The sequence below is a fragment of the Protopterus annectens genome, chromosome 2.part1 (assembly GCF_019279795.1).
Source record: "Protopterus annectens isolate FY-2018-M chromosome 2.part1, PAN1.0, whole genome shotgun sequence".
Taxonomy (NCBI): Eukaryota; Metazoa; Chordata; order Ceratodontiformes; family Protopteridae; genus Protopterus; species Protopterus annectens.
The window spans coordinates 636,939,245-636,957,981 of record NC_056729.1 but is presented as its reverse complement, the minus strand read 5'-3'; the positions used below and the strand labels follow the sequence as shown (position 1 = coordinate 636,957,981).

At 39.0% G+C, this 18,737-nt stretch overlaps 1 protein-coding gene across 1 annotated transcript in view; it reads left to right on the top strand.

The window, feature by feature from the left end:
- The window catches only part of GPN1 (GPN-loop GTPase 1), a 423,847-nt gene that overhangs the window by 348,128 nt on the left and 56,982 nt on the right, over positions 1-18,737 (top strand). The gene's annotated exons all lie outside the window — the stretch shown is intronic.

The following is an 18,737-nucleotide window of genomic DNA, read 5'->3' as shown; positions in this document are numbered from 1 at the left end:
ACACTGCCACCAGAATACCCAGAAAGCCAGCTACTCTTGTCTTTTACCAGGTTACCCAATTATACTGAGTGAAATTAATACCAATACCAATGGCAATGTTGACCAAACAGCAAGGCTTTCAGGAGCGGCCACAGTGTCACCAAATAAATGTAAGTATTCTCAAAGGTTAAAATATTCTCTAAAGGACCAGCCACTATGAAAAGTTTAAAGATAAAAGTTAATAGAAGAACATGAAAATACTAAATATCTATTTACAATAAAGATCAGTTTCGATCACAGGAACTATTAAAAATAACAGATGGAAATGTTCACACAGATACAGAAAAACAATACTTAACTAATCTCACTATATTTTCCTGACTGATCTAAAGAATTACTGTCCCCTAGTTCACTTACTAGAGAAAGGCAAGATGAAATGGATGAGTTGTCCTCCTTTGTCAGGTTTCACAAACAGACTGCTGTAAGCTAAGTGACATCTCTCACTAATATTTAAATATAATTTCAGTGCTGGCTATAGAATAACATCACATCTGGTCATCTGACTTCTTGTTCCCATACTGCACCCTTTACTAGAAGCTGAGCCAGAATTTTGCACATATGTGTCACCATGCATACGCAGAGCTTTGCTAATATGTGCTATAGCCTCTGGAAGTTATAAAACTATTTCAAAAACTTCCACCCTTCCAGAGTAGCAATTAGTTCACCCCTAAGGACAATATAGCAGGATTCCTAGTCCTGGTTTTCACATTTTGTCTCTGGCTGCAATCAGACCTGTGAAATGCAAGCTTTATGGCCTAAATCAGGTAATTTAATTTCAGAATATTTTCAGAGTCAGCCAGACTGAGATTAAATCTCTTCCCTTCCAGTATCCTCTATTACAATATATTCATGTCAACAGTTACAGTACAGTGTGCCATACAGGTGTATTTCTTTTCTGTCCAGCAGGATTGACTTTTGGTACATTTTTTAAAACAAGTAACTTTACAAATACATTTCAACACAATCACTTGTAATAATCAGTTTGATACACAAGTGACAAAAATTTTGTACAAAACTCCGGCTAGCTATGCTGACATATGTTACACATGCACTGCCCTACTCTCCCTGTAGCTTAGCTGGCACTAGAAATCCACATCAAGCGAACAGCTGTTATTAGCAAAAATGATGTTTAATTGACAAAACAGAAATAAACTCCAACCACAAGCGCTTTCGCCCGTTTGTAACGGGCTTTTTCAAGTGTAATCATATATCCACAATACAATGCTTAAATATCAACAAAGTAAATTGAAGTGCTGCGTTGAATTGCTTCAACAATTAAACAATTAAGCCTTTAGTTTAATGAAATAAGTTTTCGTTACAATTTTAGCAACAAAAATCACTCAACTAAATACCCCTCAAATGGATGTAAAAGCCTCTGTTGTAGCGCCCGTACTTTGGGCATTGATTTAACGATTGTTAGGTATTTGTAGGTATTTTGATGATTTGGATGTAATAATAATAATAGTAATATGTTAATCCTTTGATGTCATTGCTAAACAAATGTGCAAATGTACTTAAAATACCAACACGCGGTATTTGAACAAAAAAACTTGAAATAAATAAACTCAGCACAGCAAGCACGCAAAAAACCACAATAAAACTAAAGTATACCCAACAAACTTATGCTGAAAATAATGTTACTACTACAACTACACTTCTGCTATTGACAATGTAAAATAAAATAAATGCGTTGCATAAATAGTACATGTTAACAATACATACAAAAATTACATGTGGAAACAGTGCTATGCTGGTGGTGATATAACCACTGCCACGGGGCTGTGTGCCATCAGTTTAAAACAATTAAATACTTTTAATTTATAGTATATTAAAACCATGCATGTGTAAAGTAATGTAAAATATGCATGTATGAAAAATATATGCTAATACAGCACATAGCAGGCATAGTTCCGTGCTTTCTTTCAAGCCATTGGTTAGATGAAATGAAAATTTTTATGTGCATGACATATTAATGTTGCAGTTACATTGTGAAAGCATAATACAATCTACTAGTAAAAATAAAAATAAAACCCCCACAATTGTAATTAAATGTTGTAAATCTCTTAATTTATAAATAATGAAACACAATGGAAGGTATTTAAAAATGTTAAAAAATTAAAGTACGATGTTTTTGTAAATAAATAAATAAATAGTGGATAAGCAATTGATTTAAATCCTAATATAAAAACGTAGCATACAATTAAGTTAAATTAAATCAATGAACAAAATGTTCATCGGTAAAATTTAGATACCTAAAAAAATTACAATGATTATGAATGTTAAAACAGTATTAAAAAATCAATCATTATTTATAGTTTATTGCTTTTTGCTTTAAGGATACAGGTTAAATTGATTCCATCATTCAAACCCGGACCCCTAGTTGCATCCAACTTTAACTGCCACATTAATTCTTTTGTGCTTAAAGCCGTCTGCCAAACCCCTCCTCTCATGTCCACAACCACCCTGTCCAAAACAAAAAAAGAAATGGACATATTAGTACAATTCAAAGAGTGCCTAAAAAAAGCATTTGTCTCCTTTCTTGTTTTGATGTCATTCATATGTTCGTATATCCTACGTTTCAGTTCCCTTTCTGTTTTGCCCACATAAAATGATGGGCAATTTTGACAAATTCCTAGATATACTACCCTAGAGGAGTTACAAGAAAAGTGTGCACTAGATACAATAGTGATGTTTCGGGAGGGAATGTCTATGTGGTCAGTGTTAGTAATAAATGGACACTGGTGGCATCTACCACATGAATAAGTGCCCTTCTTCTTGACCGTGCCATGTAAGTGGGGATTGTGGTTAGAACCTACTTTCGCCTCAAAAATGCCCTTTAAATTAATTCCTCTTTTCCTAACAAAGGAAATTTTATTTGGAAAAATACTTGTAAATTCATCCTGCAAAGAGACAATAGGCCATAAATTTCTCATTGTATTTTCAATAAACCCTGCGTCCTGCGAATATGTGTACATAAAATCCTTACTTGGTCTGTGTTCTAAAACCCGCTGCACCTTTGGAGTGGCTTGCTTTGCACCTAATAATGGAGGAAACTGCAGATCTCTTTTCTCTAAAATTTAATTTAAGATAACCTGGAAAAATTCAGCAGGGTACCCTCTGTTTAAAAATGAGCACCTCACAAACTCCACTTCCTCTAAAAATAATTGATAAGTACTACACATTCTAGAGGCCCGCACCAGTTGCCCCTTGATGATGCCCTTTTTTATGTGCAAGGGATGCCCACTGTCGAAATGCAAAAAAGAATTGCAATGTGTGTCTTTTCTGTAAACTTGTGAAACAAAACCAACGTTGTTGGATTTCTTGGTGAGCTTGATGTCTAAATAGTGTAAAGACTTATCATTAATTTCATAAGTAAAACGCAAAAAATCAGTGGTTTTGGACAGGTAATCCATAAAGGTAAGGAATTCTTGCTCAGAGCCTGACTATAGAATACAAATATCGTCCAAAAATCTCTTGTAAAAATTAATGTATTTACTCCATTGGGTTGAGTGAATAAATTCTACCTCCCATTTGTTAAGAACTATGTTAGTGTAGGCCGTAGCACATGGGGCGCCCATAGCTACCCCACTCTTTTGTTTAAAGAACTCCCCATTGAAAAATATAAAGTTATTACTCAAAATTATTCCCATAAATTCTAAAATGGTGTTACCCATACAGTTACTAAGCCCAGAATCCTTACTTATTGCTTCACCAAACCATTGCAAACCTTGATCATGAGGAATACTGGGAAACAGTTCTACAATATCTATTGTGACCATATATAAACTGGAATTTTCCATGTGTTGGTCTAGGCTGGTTAAAAATTCCCAGGAGTCTTTGCAAATGTGCTTTAGGCCCGCTACGTAGTTCTTAAGCTGAGAGTCTACAAATTTACTGAGTGGTTCAGTTATCCCCCCCGCCCCTGAAACTATGGGGCGAAATTTTAAAGGAGTTAGGCCTTTGTGGACCTTGGGGATGCCGAACAAAATGGGGGTTTTAGGTTTAGGTACAAGCAAAAAGTTATGTGTTTTTTCATTAATAAACCCTTGCATCAGTAAATCATGCATGTAAAACTTGATTTTTCCAAGTGCAATATTTAATTCATTTAATGAAATAGGTTCATAGGTTCTTGTATCCTGCAAGATATTGTATATGTAGTTGTCATACTCTAACTGTCTCATTAGCACAATGCCTCCCCCTTTATCAGGTTTCATAACCCTGATACCTTTATTTTTTAATTCATCTACTATTTTCTGTAATCTGAGAAGAAAGTTAGGTGGTTGTTTAGTTTGCTTTTTTGCAAAGTGTTCCCTTAAACTTTTCTCAATTAATTCTTCAAACATTTTTAATTTAGGATGAGTCGGGGGATTGAAAGTGCTAGTTCTAGAAAGCAAGTGCTCACCCTGAGACTGGTTTTTGAAAAAGATTGTTAAGTTCAAATTTCTTATAAACAGTTTTAGTTCAACTAATAATTTGGGTAAATAACTTGCCTTGTAAGGAACATATTGCAAGCCTTTAGTGAAAAGCTCGAAAAATGTCTCAGTTATCTGTATGTCTGTGTAGTTGTAAACCGTGAAATTCTTCAAACTACTGATGTTACATATTCCCTCGTCACTTGTCACTAAGGAACTTTTAATTTCATTGTGCTCTAGATAATTCTCATTATTTATCGTCTCCTCCCCCAGGAATTCTGCTGAAATTGGTTTGATTTTATCCGTGATCTTCCCTGGGGTACCTGAAAACCCTGTTGACCATTATTATTCCCTTTCTGTGCTAGCCTTTCACTCCTTCTAGGCATATCAGAATGTCCATACCCTTCATTCAAACCCTGGTCCACTCTATTCCCTGACTCTTCAGAATTTGCGTTTTTCTTGAATCCTGGTGCTGGGTAAGCCCTGCCTTCACTATATTCAAATAGGTCTCTTTCTAAATTTTTAGCTTTTCTGTCCAGTACTTTAAAACAGTGCTCATCCACTTCCCTAAATGTATCATTGTATTTTTTCTTAAAACCTAGAAATTTTTCATCTTTAATAATATTTTCATGCAACACATTCAATTCATTTAATATGTCATTCCCTTTAACATAATCATCTACCATAAGTTTTAACATTTCAATGCCAGTTTTGTTGAATAATTCAGTCAATTTTGAATGCAAAGCCGAACCCATATATGCATTATTCAGGTACCTGTAACAGCGTAACCCTTTCGGTACTCGGTTGACTTTAATGCATTCGTTCAAATAATTAATTTCAAGTTGAGTGTTTTTATGCGCATATAACTTGTTTTTAAAAAGTTCAAAATTGCTATCCAGTTGTTCAAAATGAACGTTAAAAGTACCTGCTTTGAAACGGGGCTGTTGCTCAGCCCATGCCTTGAAATTGAAATTATTGTCCAAATAAGCAGAGCCATTTCGTCCAGGGGTGCTTGAAATGGAAGAAACTGGTGGATGGTCCACAATAACCGGGTCATTAGAAGATGTAGGAGTCTTCATTTCCTTACGTTGTTCGCCGTTCTTTTCCCTTTCTTTTTCTTGTTGCTGGTTACAAGGTAAACCAGAAGTAACAGAACCATTAGCGTTCAACAACGTGTTATTCAACTGTGTTAAGAGAGCCAAAACCTGGTTAAGCTCCCTTCTTGTGACCGGCATGTCATCCGGCTCTTCCATAAGCAACAAAGGTGTGTCGATAAAGTCAGGAGAGGATAGGTCTTCCGCCATAGTAGAAACCAACCAACCAGTAAGCAACAAGTAACAAACCAAGAAACACAAATGCGGAAAGCCAAACACCTCACTCTGCTGTTAATGAAGGCTTAAACCAATGCAGTCAGCGTGGAAAAAAATGCTCTTCAAATGAAAAGAGTCAGTAGAAATCCACATCAAGCGAACAGCTGTTATTAGCAAAAATGATGTTTAATCGACAAAACAGAAAAAAACTCCAACCACAAGCGCTTTCTCCCGTTTGTAACGGGCTTTTTCAAGTGTAATCATATATCCACAATACAATGCTTATATATCAACAAAGTTAATTGAAGTGCTGCGTTGAATTGCTTCAACAATTAAACAATTAAGCCTTTAGTTTAATGAAATAAGTTTTCGTTACAATTTTAGCAACAAAAATCACTCAACTAAATACCCCTCAAATGGATGTAAAAGCCTCTGTTGTAGCGCCCATACTTTGGGCATTGATTTAACGATTGTTAGGTATTTGTAGGTATTTTGATGATTTGGATGTAATAATAATAATAATAGTAATATGTTAATCCTTTGATGTCATTGCTAAACAAATGTGCAAATGTACTTAAAATACCAACACGCGGTATTTGAACAAAAAAACTTGAAATAAATAAACTCAGCACAGCAAGCACGCAAAAAACCACAATAAAACTAAAGTATACCCAACAAACTTATGCTGAAAATAATGTTACTACTACAACTACACTTCTGCTGTTGACAATGTAAAATAAAATAAATGCGTTGCATAAATAGTACATGTTAACAATACATACAAAAATTACATTTGGAAATATGCATGTATGAAAAATTGCAGTTACATTGTGAAAGCATAATACAAATTTAAAAATGTTAAAAAATTAAAGTACGATGTTTTGGTTCATTGATTTAATTTAACTTAATTGTATGCTACGTTTTTATATTAGGATTTAAATCAATTGCTTATCCACTATTTATTTATTTATTTACAAAAACATCGTACTTTAATTTTTTAACATTTTTAAATACCTTCCATTGTGTTTCATTATTTATAAATTAGAGATTTACAACATTTAGTTACAATTGTGGGGGTTTTATTTTTATTTTTACTAGTAGATTGTATTATGCTTTCACAATGTAACTGCAACATTAATATGTCATGCACATAAAAATTTTCATTTCATCTAACCAATGGCTTGAAAGAAAGCACGGAACTATGCCTGCTATGTGCTGTATTAGCATATATTTTTCATACATGCATATTTTACATTACTTTACACATGCATGGTTTTAGTATACTATAAATTAAAAGTATTTAATTGTTTTAAACTGATGGCACACAGCCCCGTGGCAGTGGTTATATCACCACCAGCATAGCATTGTTTCCACATGTAATTTTTGTATGTATTGTTAACATGTACTATTTATGCAACTCATTTATTTTATTTTACATTGTCAACAGCAGAAGTGTAGTTGTAGTAGTAACATTATTTTCAGCATAAGTTTGTTGGGTATACTTTAGTTTTATTGTGGTTTTTTGCGTGCTTGCTGTGCTGAGTTTATTTATTTCAAGTTTTTTTGTTCAAATACCGCGTGTTAGTATTTTAAGTACATTTGCACATTTGTTTAGCAATGACATCAAAGGATTAACATATTACTATTATTATTATTACATCCAAATCATCAAAATACCTACAAATACCTAACAATCGTTAAATCAATGCCCAAAGTACGGGCGCTACAACAGAGGCTTTTACATCCATTTAAGGGGTATTTAGTTGAGTGATTTTTGTTGCTAAAATTGTAACGAAAACTTATTTCATTAAACTAAAGGCTTAATTGTTTAATTGTTGAAGCAATTCAACGCAGCACTTCAATTAACTTTGTTGATATATAAGCATTGTATTGTGGATATATGATTACACTTGAAAAAGCCCGTTACAAACGGGCGAAAGTGCTTGTGGTTGGAGTTTTTTTCTGTTTTGTCGATTAAACTTCATTTTTGCTAATAACAGCTGTTTGCTTGATGTGGATTTCTACTGACTCTTTTCATTTGAAGAGCATTTTTTTCCACGCTGACTGCATTGGTTTAAGCCTTCATTAACAGCAGAGTGAGGTGTTTGGCTTTCCGCATTTGTGTTTCTTGGTTTGTTACTTGTTGCTTACTGGTTGGTTAGCTGGCACTACCCCACATCATCACAGAGGTTTTCCTGAAAACTTTGATTGACATTATGATGGAGGTTGTTGCTAAGAATAAACTTAGCACATACAGTCCACTTTTAGGAAATACACACAGGTGTAACTCCATTAAGCAACGCCCATCTAGTACTGGGGGGGGGGGGCAGCCCTTATTATTACTTATAGTTTTAGATTTTGTTGATGTTAAAATGTTATTCAAAGAAATTGGGTGTTTTTAGTCAGTTAGACAACACAGAGAATACGGTGGGGGTTTCCCCTAGGTTTACAGTGTGAAGGGGATTGTGTCTTAAGAAGTTGTTTGAACGTGATAAAGTTGGTCAAATTTTTAATTGAGGGAAATGGGGGACTTTTAAATGTGGTTGTTGCAACATTTGCAAGTTTTTGTTGAACACTGAGGTTGCCACTGTAGTTAAAATTAAAATTAGCTCTAAATTTTATACCACTTGTTATTCCAGGGCTATTATCTACACAGCTATCTATCAGTAATGTGATTGTTTTTATATTGGGAAAACTAAACAAGCTTTTAAGGACAGAATAAGAGAATATTTATACAGTATTGAGAAGAATGATATACAAATCATGCCCTGCCTGAACATATTTCTGAAATTTCCAAGCGCTATTTTTTATTTTTGGTATAGAAACTTAATGACCTAGCCTACAGGGTGGTGCTGTTAACATTTGTTTAGAGGTCTGTGAATCATTCTGGCAGATAGGTTGCAGGGCTATAGCCTGGTTTAAATGATAGGATTTATATTGTTTACTTAATGATAAGGTTGTATGTTAATGAAATGTTTTTACGTAACGTTTTTATGATATGCTTCTAATTTTGTTTTTGTTTATCACTGATGTGTCATGTGACTCATGATGTGTGTATTTAAATTGAGTTGGGCTGCTGGATCATCATTCTGAGGAAGTTTCATATTTGAAACAAAAGAGCTTAATTAAATCAGTAATTGCATTTTGAATTGGTTGGTGCCTTTATTGGTGATAGTTTGTCTTAAACTCTCTCTTCCAAGGTGCTTTTCCAGTGGTGCGTCCTGCGTTTTTCTTGATGGACTATTTTTCCTTCTTAGAGAATGACATGCAAACTATTTGCTGGATACTCCTTTCAACTGGCTTGGCTTTCTTTTCAAACAGAGGCTTTAGTTCATGTATGTTGTATTTTTTTGTCCTAGGCAGCTCTCCATATCTGTAGACATGGACTACCTGCTGACTTCACCCATTTTTTTCCAGAAGGTGAGATCCTGCATGCTTTATAAGTACAAAATCAAGGGCTCTTAACTGCCTCCCACTGTTGAGGCTGTGGGGCTGTTGCACAGTTTTTTATTATCTTGTCCCATGCACCACTTGTGGGAGAAGGTCAGGGGCCACCACTAGTATTCCAAAGATGTCCTTAGGTTCATCTGGGTGAGTTGGTAGCTCCTGGAGGGCTCCTCATTGCATTCAAACTGGAATGGTTCTCTAAAGGATTATATCATTTGCCATATCCGTTATCTAGCTCAAGATGTCTAGGTATCCTGTGAGTCTGTTGCTGGAACCCATCATCACTTTAGCCTGCCCTGTTCCTTGCTTGAAGCAAGACTTGAACTCTGCTTCTACTGGAATGCAGTCATGCCTGGTGTGGGCTACTGATGTGCTTTTCAGGAGATCTTTCCCTTTGGACTGTTGAATGTCTGGTACAACAAATCTGCCTGTAAAGTGTGGGGTCCCCTGACTCTATGGCAGAAAAGTTTGACCAAAGGTAATTCCAATCATGGTACCTCTTTCATCTTCAAGTTCAGAAATAGGGGGTGCCTTTTCACGTTAGTAGAGGAAACCCACACTTCTTTTCTGTATTGGGAAGATGAATTTATCATTGCCCAAATTTTTATTTGCCTAGATTTCACATAGAATTGAGAACTTGGTGTGAAAGGACTGCATCCTTTTGAGAGTGTTGATGTTTTGGATTTGAGTCCTCACCCAACATAGAGCACTAAACTGGGCCCAGTGGTGTTTCTTTTCCCAAGGGACCATGCCACTCAGGGGCTTTCAAAGCCTAGGATGATGGGATTGGGCACTTAGTAGCAGTCTTGTCTGCTGCTCTAGAAATAATTGCCTGAAGTGTTTGCTTAGTCTGCCATTGATAGGTGAGTCTTATGTGGTCTTGGGATCCATGGTGCTCCATTTCCCAGCAGCCATACTTGTTTCATCTCTGGAATTCACCAGTTTGGTTTTTTGTTCCTTATTCCTCATTTTTCTTAATTGTTTTGTTTTTTTTTTCTCAAAGACTCTTCAGTTCAAGGTAGCTCTTATTGCCTGAAAATCAGCCCAATCATAGGACTCGTTGCAAAAGAGTTCTTAGCTTTAGATATAATGTATATTTATCAGTTGGTCTAGGAAGATGACCATCTTTGAATCAGGAATACCACATTCCTTCATTACCCATATGCCATGCTCCAGCTTGTGGAGGGTGGTTCTTCCGGTCTTGGCCTTGCTTGACTGGACTCCATATAAATCAGGCAGACATATACTTGTATATTTACTTGTTAATATTGAGTGCCATGTTTTCATTATTGTTATCAATTTCTAAGAGGATGCTTGACCGTGGAAAGCAGGCAAACTGACAGGCACAAATTGCAAACTCACTTATGCAGTCAACACATAATGAAATGTAATTTTTCAATATCTTCTTTCTCCCATGTTTCCTTGTAACCATCAGCTCTCCCTTCCTCAGCAGCCATCATACAGGTAACTGTCATGATCAAACAAAAAGGAGCAAATTAAGTTAGACTGACAGTGGAGTAGTCTTTTTTTCCCCCACTGTTGTACAATCACAGAGTAGGTATATTTAAGTTCAGAGGTGTGGGAGATGTATTCCCACATCAGGAGTGCTGGGGGCTTGCCCCCCCCCCCCCAACAAAAAATTTTCTTCAAGGTTTGGTGAACCTCATTTTGCTTCGTTTTGCCAATCTTTCAGCACGAGATGCAGGTGCTGTTGACCAATTCACATGTGCACACATTAGTACTTGTGTCTGTCTGGCGCGCACACACACACACACACACACAGACAGACACACACACACAGACACACACACACAGACACACACACACACACACACACACACACACACAGACACACACACACACACAGACACACACACACACAGACACACACACACAGACACACACACACAGACACACACACACAGACACACACACACAGACACACACAATCTCCCAGGGCTGCCTTCACTGACTTGGAATGGCAGGCCCATATGTACTGATTTCTGCAGCAGTAGTTGTCATTGCAAGCCCCTACTTACACAAGAATAATTTAGCTGACCTGGACCACTATTTGCCTCCCTACAGAATGAATGAGTCGGTGTGGGCTGTTTGCTCCCATCCTCCCCTGTCTGGATTTCCCAGAGTCTAAGCTGCTTGTTGAACTCTGGTAATCTGGGGTCATTGTCAGGGCTTCATCCGTCTATGCCATAAAGCTGGGTTGATGTAATGATAGATGTCAGTGGCATATGTCCAAGTCCTAGTACATAAACATGCAGAAGAAATGCCAAATTCTTATGGAGAAGAAACCTTTGCTGTAGGGCCCTATCTGGAAGGCTTCTCATTAAGGATCACCTGATGTAGTAAGGATGTGTCTGTTATTTATGTGAGGTGATCGTAACAGAACATCAAGTGTGTTTAAGGCACGTGCTGCTCAACCCCACTTTTTAGTCCTTTTTATGTAGATGATGTTGAGTGTAACTGTCTTTACTTTTCTTTAAATTTAGAAGAAAATATTTAAAAGCTGCAATTGTTGAACTTTCAAGTGTTTGTATGGCCTCATATTTAGCTTACTAGATACCAAGTTTTCATTACTTGAGAGTTCAGTTCATCAGTTTTAATGTGACAGCTATTGTTTGACATAGAAAACAACAACTTGCATACCTCTGCCTGACTACAGCTGGAGAGACTTCATGTGGTCTTATCTGTTTGTTTTCTTTGCATTATGCATCTATAGAGTTAGTATGTTTTAGTTAAGTGAGTTGTGGGGGATTTGCTCCCCACATGCAAGCTGCAGGGTTGTCACTGGAATTCTGCAGAAAATGCTTTTAATAAATCTTTCAGGGGAGGGTGAAGCTTCAACAGCTTGTATTTTGTTCATTTGAAGCTCTATCCAGTGGTAACCTGAGGAGTCTCTGTAGAAGCAGTGAGCAGATGTAGTGTACTCAGGAGCGGCCTTAGGTCAACTGGTGCCCTAGGCAAAAGGGTACTACGGCACCCCCCACCACACCACCCAGTGCCCCCATCCTGGTCTACCTACACCAAATAAATACTGGAAAAGTGCCCCTACTAAAGCGGCACCCTAGGCGGCCGCCTAGTTGGCCTATGCCTAAGGCCGGCTATGAGTGTACTGGCATATGAATGGTAGATGTCTAACAAGGGATAGTATGTATTCCTTTACATCTAGACTATCCGCTTTTATCTTGAGTAGTTATTTAACTGTTATTTTCAAGAGCAGTAATTACAGATTGGTGCTAGGTTTGGTCTAGTTTTGCACCTTAAGTTACAAGTCATATTGCAAAAGACCTTAAATGAAAAGTGCCTTTTTACAAGATCTATAAACAGTCTGCAACAGGCCTGATTGGGATGGAGTTAAAACTGTGGTGGGGGGGAGCTTGAAAGAGTGTTAAAATGTATGTCAGTTATATGTCAGTCAAGTGTGATGTTCTTCATGTTTCACTGTTGCAGTCATTACATTTCGGTAATCTGCTGGCAGGTTGCCCTCAGTCGGCCTGATTAACAAAGTCTTGGGTCCTGCGACGGTGGTTGTCCCTTCTTCCATGACGTCAGGTCATCAGGCATATAAAACATGCAGCCGACGCCATTACATCAGTCTTTCTTGCTGCGCAGTGTCCGAAGCAGAAGCAGTTTGCAAGTGCCGGTCGGACGTCTCCTGCAATTTTCGTTTTCGAGTTTCAGAACTGAAGTCTTCAACTAAAAAGCTAAGTACCCCATTAGGGAAACTTTTTCTTGCTCCTTACCGATGTCCGTAAAAGTTAATAATTGTATTACTTATGGGAAGCAAATACCTCATAAGGATTTTCATTTGTACTGTATTCCTTGCCTAGGCCCTGACCACAATGTACCTCAACGCACTATCCGCCGTCGGTACATTTTTGCTTCTAAATATTTTGGCTCACGGGTTAATTATCATAAATGATATCTGTTAGCAATCCGACTACCGGAATACCTAAAAAACGCAAAGAAAAAGAGGCAGGCCGTTGAGGTCCAAAACTGCCAACGACGTTTCTCCTAAGCCAGCCGCCAGTTCGCCGGTACTCAGTGAGGCACTTTCACAGCCCCTGATAACCTGCTACTTCTGATCCGCAGGCCTCTACTGAGACCCATTTGGAGTCTGGTATGCCGCGATATGCTTCAATTATGGAACCCACGGATGTCTCTACCTTGGATGGGTCCGGAGCCGCTGTGCAGGCACCAGCTTCTGAGGGTGTGTTCAGGCCTACAGAGTTGTATATTAAACTGACACCATCCTCAATATTAAGGCCAAAATCTCAAACTATGTCTAAAAAAACGATGGCTAGGCCACATGTGCAGGCCCTTATGCTTAAAAAACAAATGATCAAAATGGCTGAAGATCTAATTACTCTAATCAGGGGTAGCCAAACCCCCCCCCCCCTCTAAGAGGCCTAGGCAAGAAATGGGCTATGAATCTTCTGAACAAGATTCTATTTCTTCTGACTCTTTTAATGAACATGATTTGTCTATACCTACTTATGAAGACTCTGATACAGAGGATTCCATTCCTTCTGCTTCTCCCCCTGAGGATTTTTCTTTTGGGGAAACTTTACATACCTTAAGGGAACATTTCCACTGGGGCAGTCAGGATTTTTCTGAATCTAAAAAGAGGCTTGGGGATTTTCTTCTTCCTCAGCATAGGCCTTTGGCTATACCTCCTGTTCTAGGCATTGTTGATGTGTTTTCAGAATCTAGTATGGCTCCTGATTCTCTGCCTCTGGCTCCTTGTAAGCCCGACAGATACTACAGGGTTCCTGACTCCCACAAATTCTTTTTCAAAAATCCTGTTGCGGATCCTGAAACCATTTCTCAGGGCCCCAAGGGCATTAAGGCTTCTACTGCTAAAAATCCTACCTCTTCTGATAGAGATTCCAGGACGCTGGATAAATGGGGTAAGAAGGTCTACACTTCTACAACCTTGGCAGTCAGGGCTTTAAACTGTCAATTCCATATGCTAAAATATCAGCAGCATATCATGGGACTGCTTAAACAGAAAATGATGTTGATTTCTGACTGTGTGGAAAATAAAGATTTACAGGATCTATTGCATTCAGCAGAACAAGTTGGAAAATATACTTTGCAATGTGATTTTGATTCTTTGGAGACCTCTTGCAGGGCTGCTGTAACTGGGTCTGTGTAAGAAGGCATGCATGGCTCAAAGAGCATCTCTGCCTAATCATGTTAAAGCAAAATTGTTGGATGCTCCTTTACAACAGGACCATCTCTTTGGCAATAAGGCTGAAGAAATTCTAAAAAGGATGGAAGGTAAAGCTAAATCTATGCAAACTGTGAAAGGTTTCTTACAAGTGCAACCTCCAAGATTTAGTAGGCACTGGCCTACTAAGAACTGGACTTTTCCAGTTCCTTCGAGTGCCACTCAAGTCAAACCCAGACATTCCAAAGGCACCAGGTTTCAGTCCCAAGGGACTTTCAGAACTAAGTAGTGGTTTGCCTCCTCTTCCAAATCTGGAAACAACAAGACACCTCCCTATGGTAAGCAGTCTTAATGACTTCCCTCTAGACTTACCAAGCACTTACCTTTTAGCCACCCCTTTGGGGGGAAAACTGTCTCTTCTTGCAAAAAACTGGCAACTTATAACCCAGGACAAATGGGTTTTTAATATAGTATCCCAGGGATACAGATTTCATTTCCACACGTTGCCATCTCCAAATGAATGGCCAGACCTGCCCCCAAATCAGTGAGCAGAGGCCCAGAAACAAGTACTTTCCCTCATGAACATGGGGGCTATTCATCTAGTACCAGAAGAGGAAAAGGGACAAGGTTTCTATTCAAGACTTTTCCTGGTACCCAGAAAAGACAAATCATGGCAACCAATTCTGGACTTATCTACTCTAAACACCTTTCTGGACATTCCAAAATTCAAGATGCTGACTCTTCACCAGTTACTTCCTATGCTAGGCAAAGATGCCTGGTTGGCAACTCTAGATTTAAAAGAGGATTACCTGCATATCCCAGTCAGGGAATCTTGCAGAAGATACCTCCGCTTCAAAGCAGGCTACTTGTATTACCAGTTCTCTGCACTGCCCTTCGGCTTATCTACTGCACCCAGAGTCTTTACAAAGTGCCTGGCTCCAGTAATTGCATTTTGCAGGCAAAGAAATATTCAAATATATCCATACCTGGATGATTGTCTAATTCAGGCAGAAAACAAGGACATTCTTCTAAAACATCTGGTGTTTGTAAAAAGGGTTTTAACTTGTCTAGGGTACACTATAAACGAAAATAAATCACAATTGGTACCCTCTCAAAAAATTACATTCCTGGGTGCAAGCTTGAATACAACTGCCCAGATGGCTTTCCTTACGCTAGAAAAGCAAATTCATTTGGTGACTTACTTCAAACAGGTGACCACAAAAACCCTGCTTTCTGCAAGGCAAATATTGCAAGCCTTGGGGTTCATGGCCTCCTGCATTCTTCTAATTCCATATGCAAGACTGCATATGAGGAAACTTCAGTGGTTTTTAAAAAGTGTATGGAGTCAACATTGTCACAGCCTGGAAACAATGATTCCTATCATACCTTGCCTGCGCCTAGAGTTCCTATGGTGGGCAGAGGCCTGCCACCTGAGCAAAGGACTGCCATTCACACCACCCAAACCCTAACTACAGATGCATCAGACTATGCATGGGGGGGGGGCTCATCTGGCAGGGAAGTGCATTCAGGCAAATGGAGCCCAAATCAAATGCACCTTCATATAAATCAAAAAGAAATACTAGCTGTACAGAACGCACTGACAGTCCTCAGACTACCTTCATCCAGGACAATTACTGATAAAGACGAATAACACCACGGTTATGTGGTACTTAAACAAGCGGGGGGGGGGGACACTCCTACCCCCTCTGCAGACTAGCCATGGCATTGTGGAACACGGCCTTGAGCTATCAAGTACAACTAAAAGCTCAATTCCTGCCAGGAAAGCTGAATACTCTTGCAGACGAAGTAAGCAGAAATCTCTTGGACCCACACGAATGGAAACTGGAACCACGGATTTTCAACATGTTGACACGGAAATGGGGGAGCCCAGATATAGATCTTTTTGCCTCACCCCAGAACTATCAGTTGGACAAATTTTGCGCAAGAACTTATCACAATAAAGCCTGGAAAGTGGATGCTCTGTCCTTCAGCTGGAAAAACCCATCAGTCTATGCCTTTCCCCCTATGCCTCTGCTCTCCAAAGTTCTACTAAAAGTCAAACAGGACAAACCAAAAATGATTTTGATTGCTCCAGACTGGCCTCGCCAACACTGGTACCCACTCCTACGCAGTGTGTCACACATTTCACCATGGCACCTGCCTCAGGCACCTTCCTTACTGTCTCAGCAGAACAACCAAACCCTGCACCTTCAGCTCCAAACTTTGAATCTTGCAGCGTGGCTAATCACCTAAATTCACCCTTAGCATCCCTCAGCAAACCCGTGATGGATGGTATTTTGGAGGCGAGAAGACCTAGTACTAGAAAATCTTATGCTGACAAATGGAAAAGATTCTGTGCCTGGAATCAATCTCAAGGGATAAGCACAGCAGTGCCCAACAGTCCTCAGATTTTGCTATACTTAACTGAGATGCTTCACAAAGGCCTGTCTTTTTCTTCCATAAAAATCCATGCCTCAGCCTTTTCAGCTCATTACAACACAGAACCTCCCCTCTTCTCTCAGCTAAAGCAGTATCTCAGAGGGGCCAAAAACTTGAGACCACCCAGGAGAGCTCCAACCCCTGCCTGGGACCTTCATTTTGTATTGGAGAAATTCACTCTCCCTCCTTTTGAGCCAGCTGCTACTGCAGACTTAAAATTTCTTTCCTGGATAACAGCCTTCCTTTTAGCAGTCACTTCGGCTAGAAGGATTTCTGAATTACAGGCTCTTATGGCAGTGGAGCCTTTCATCATTTTTCATGCGGACAGAGTATCTCTCAGGACTAACCCGTCCTTCATGCCCAAGGTGGTATCCAGTACGGCTCTTAATCAGACCATTCATTTGCCAACTTTCTTTCCCAATCCACAGAATAAGGGGGAGCGGATTCTGCATTCATTGGATGTGCACAGACAACTTAGATTTTATTTGAACAGGATTAAAATCTCAAAGAAAATCTGAACAACTGCTGGTAGCATTTGCTGCAGGGGCAGAGGGAAAGGCTATTTCAAAGCAAACCTTTTCAAAATGGATAAGCCATTGTATTTGTTTCTGCTATAAGCACCATGGAAAAACTATCCCCCAGGGGATCCGATCCCATTCCACCAGGGCTGCATCTACTTCTACAGCCTTTCTCAGAGGTGTTCCTACCAGGGATGTTCTAGAAGCTGCTACCTGGAGTTCAGTTCATACTTTCACCAAACATTATCATTTACCAATTTTCTCTAAATCCAGAGCTGGCTTTGCCACTGCTGTTTTGCAGGGCCTTATAGCTGGTCCTAATGCTGTATAAATCCATCCTCCCAACCATAGCTTTGGGAATCTACCCAAATGTAATGACTGCAACAGTGAAACACAAAGAACATAGTACAGTTGTGTACACTTACCATAAATGTAGATGTTCGAGTGTATTCACTGTTGCAGTCCTAGTTACCCTCCCTCCAGCCCCCTGTTTTTTTCTCTTACTATGCCTCTACTTTCTTTTACTACACTTATAAGCCTTTTTGGTGTATTTGCTTTTGTTTGGAGGTATACTTTTTGTGTTTTAAATTACTTATATATTTGGCTCCCCATTTGGGGGGCACCTGGCATCTGGGACAAGAAAAACTGATGTAATGGCGTCGGCTGCATGTTTTGTACCCCTGACGACCTGATGTCATGGAAGAAGGTACAGCAACCGACGCAGGACCCAAGACTTTGTTAATCAGGCCGACTGAGGGCTACCTGCCAGCAGGTTACCCAAATGTAACGACTGCAACAGTGAATACACTCGAACATCTACATTTATGGTAAGTGTACACAACTGTACTTTCTGCCTCCCCTGGCTGTGCATAGCAAGCATACTCTCCTAATCTGTAGCAAGATGTATTGAGAAGTTTACTCACCACCACATTAGCAGACAGTGACTCAATCGAAATGACACCTATGGAGACAGTTAAATAGTTTAATTTTCCAAACTGTGCAGATCTTAATACAAGAAATCATTCCAAATAGGTCGAATAATGATGTTTTGACACACTCCAGCAGTAGACATGTGGCTGCAATGGAGTCTTACACACAACTGAAAAAAATGGAGGCGAAAAGAGGCGTTAACTAACAGAGCTAGGCTACAGGAGAACAGCTAAGACAAAATACAAGAAAAGCAATTTCTTAGCTGAACAGCAAATATACAAGCATGTGTAACATGACACTCCCCACCTGAAATCTTTAGATTTCACCAAATAACAATAAGCAATTAAGTCCATGATGATAGTTGGAACCTCTTTATCCTCTAGAACCTGTAAAACAAGAGGGAGAGGAGAACAAGAGAGAAAATGCAAACATCATAATGAATTCTTGCTGTTGC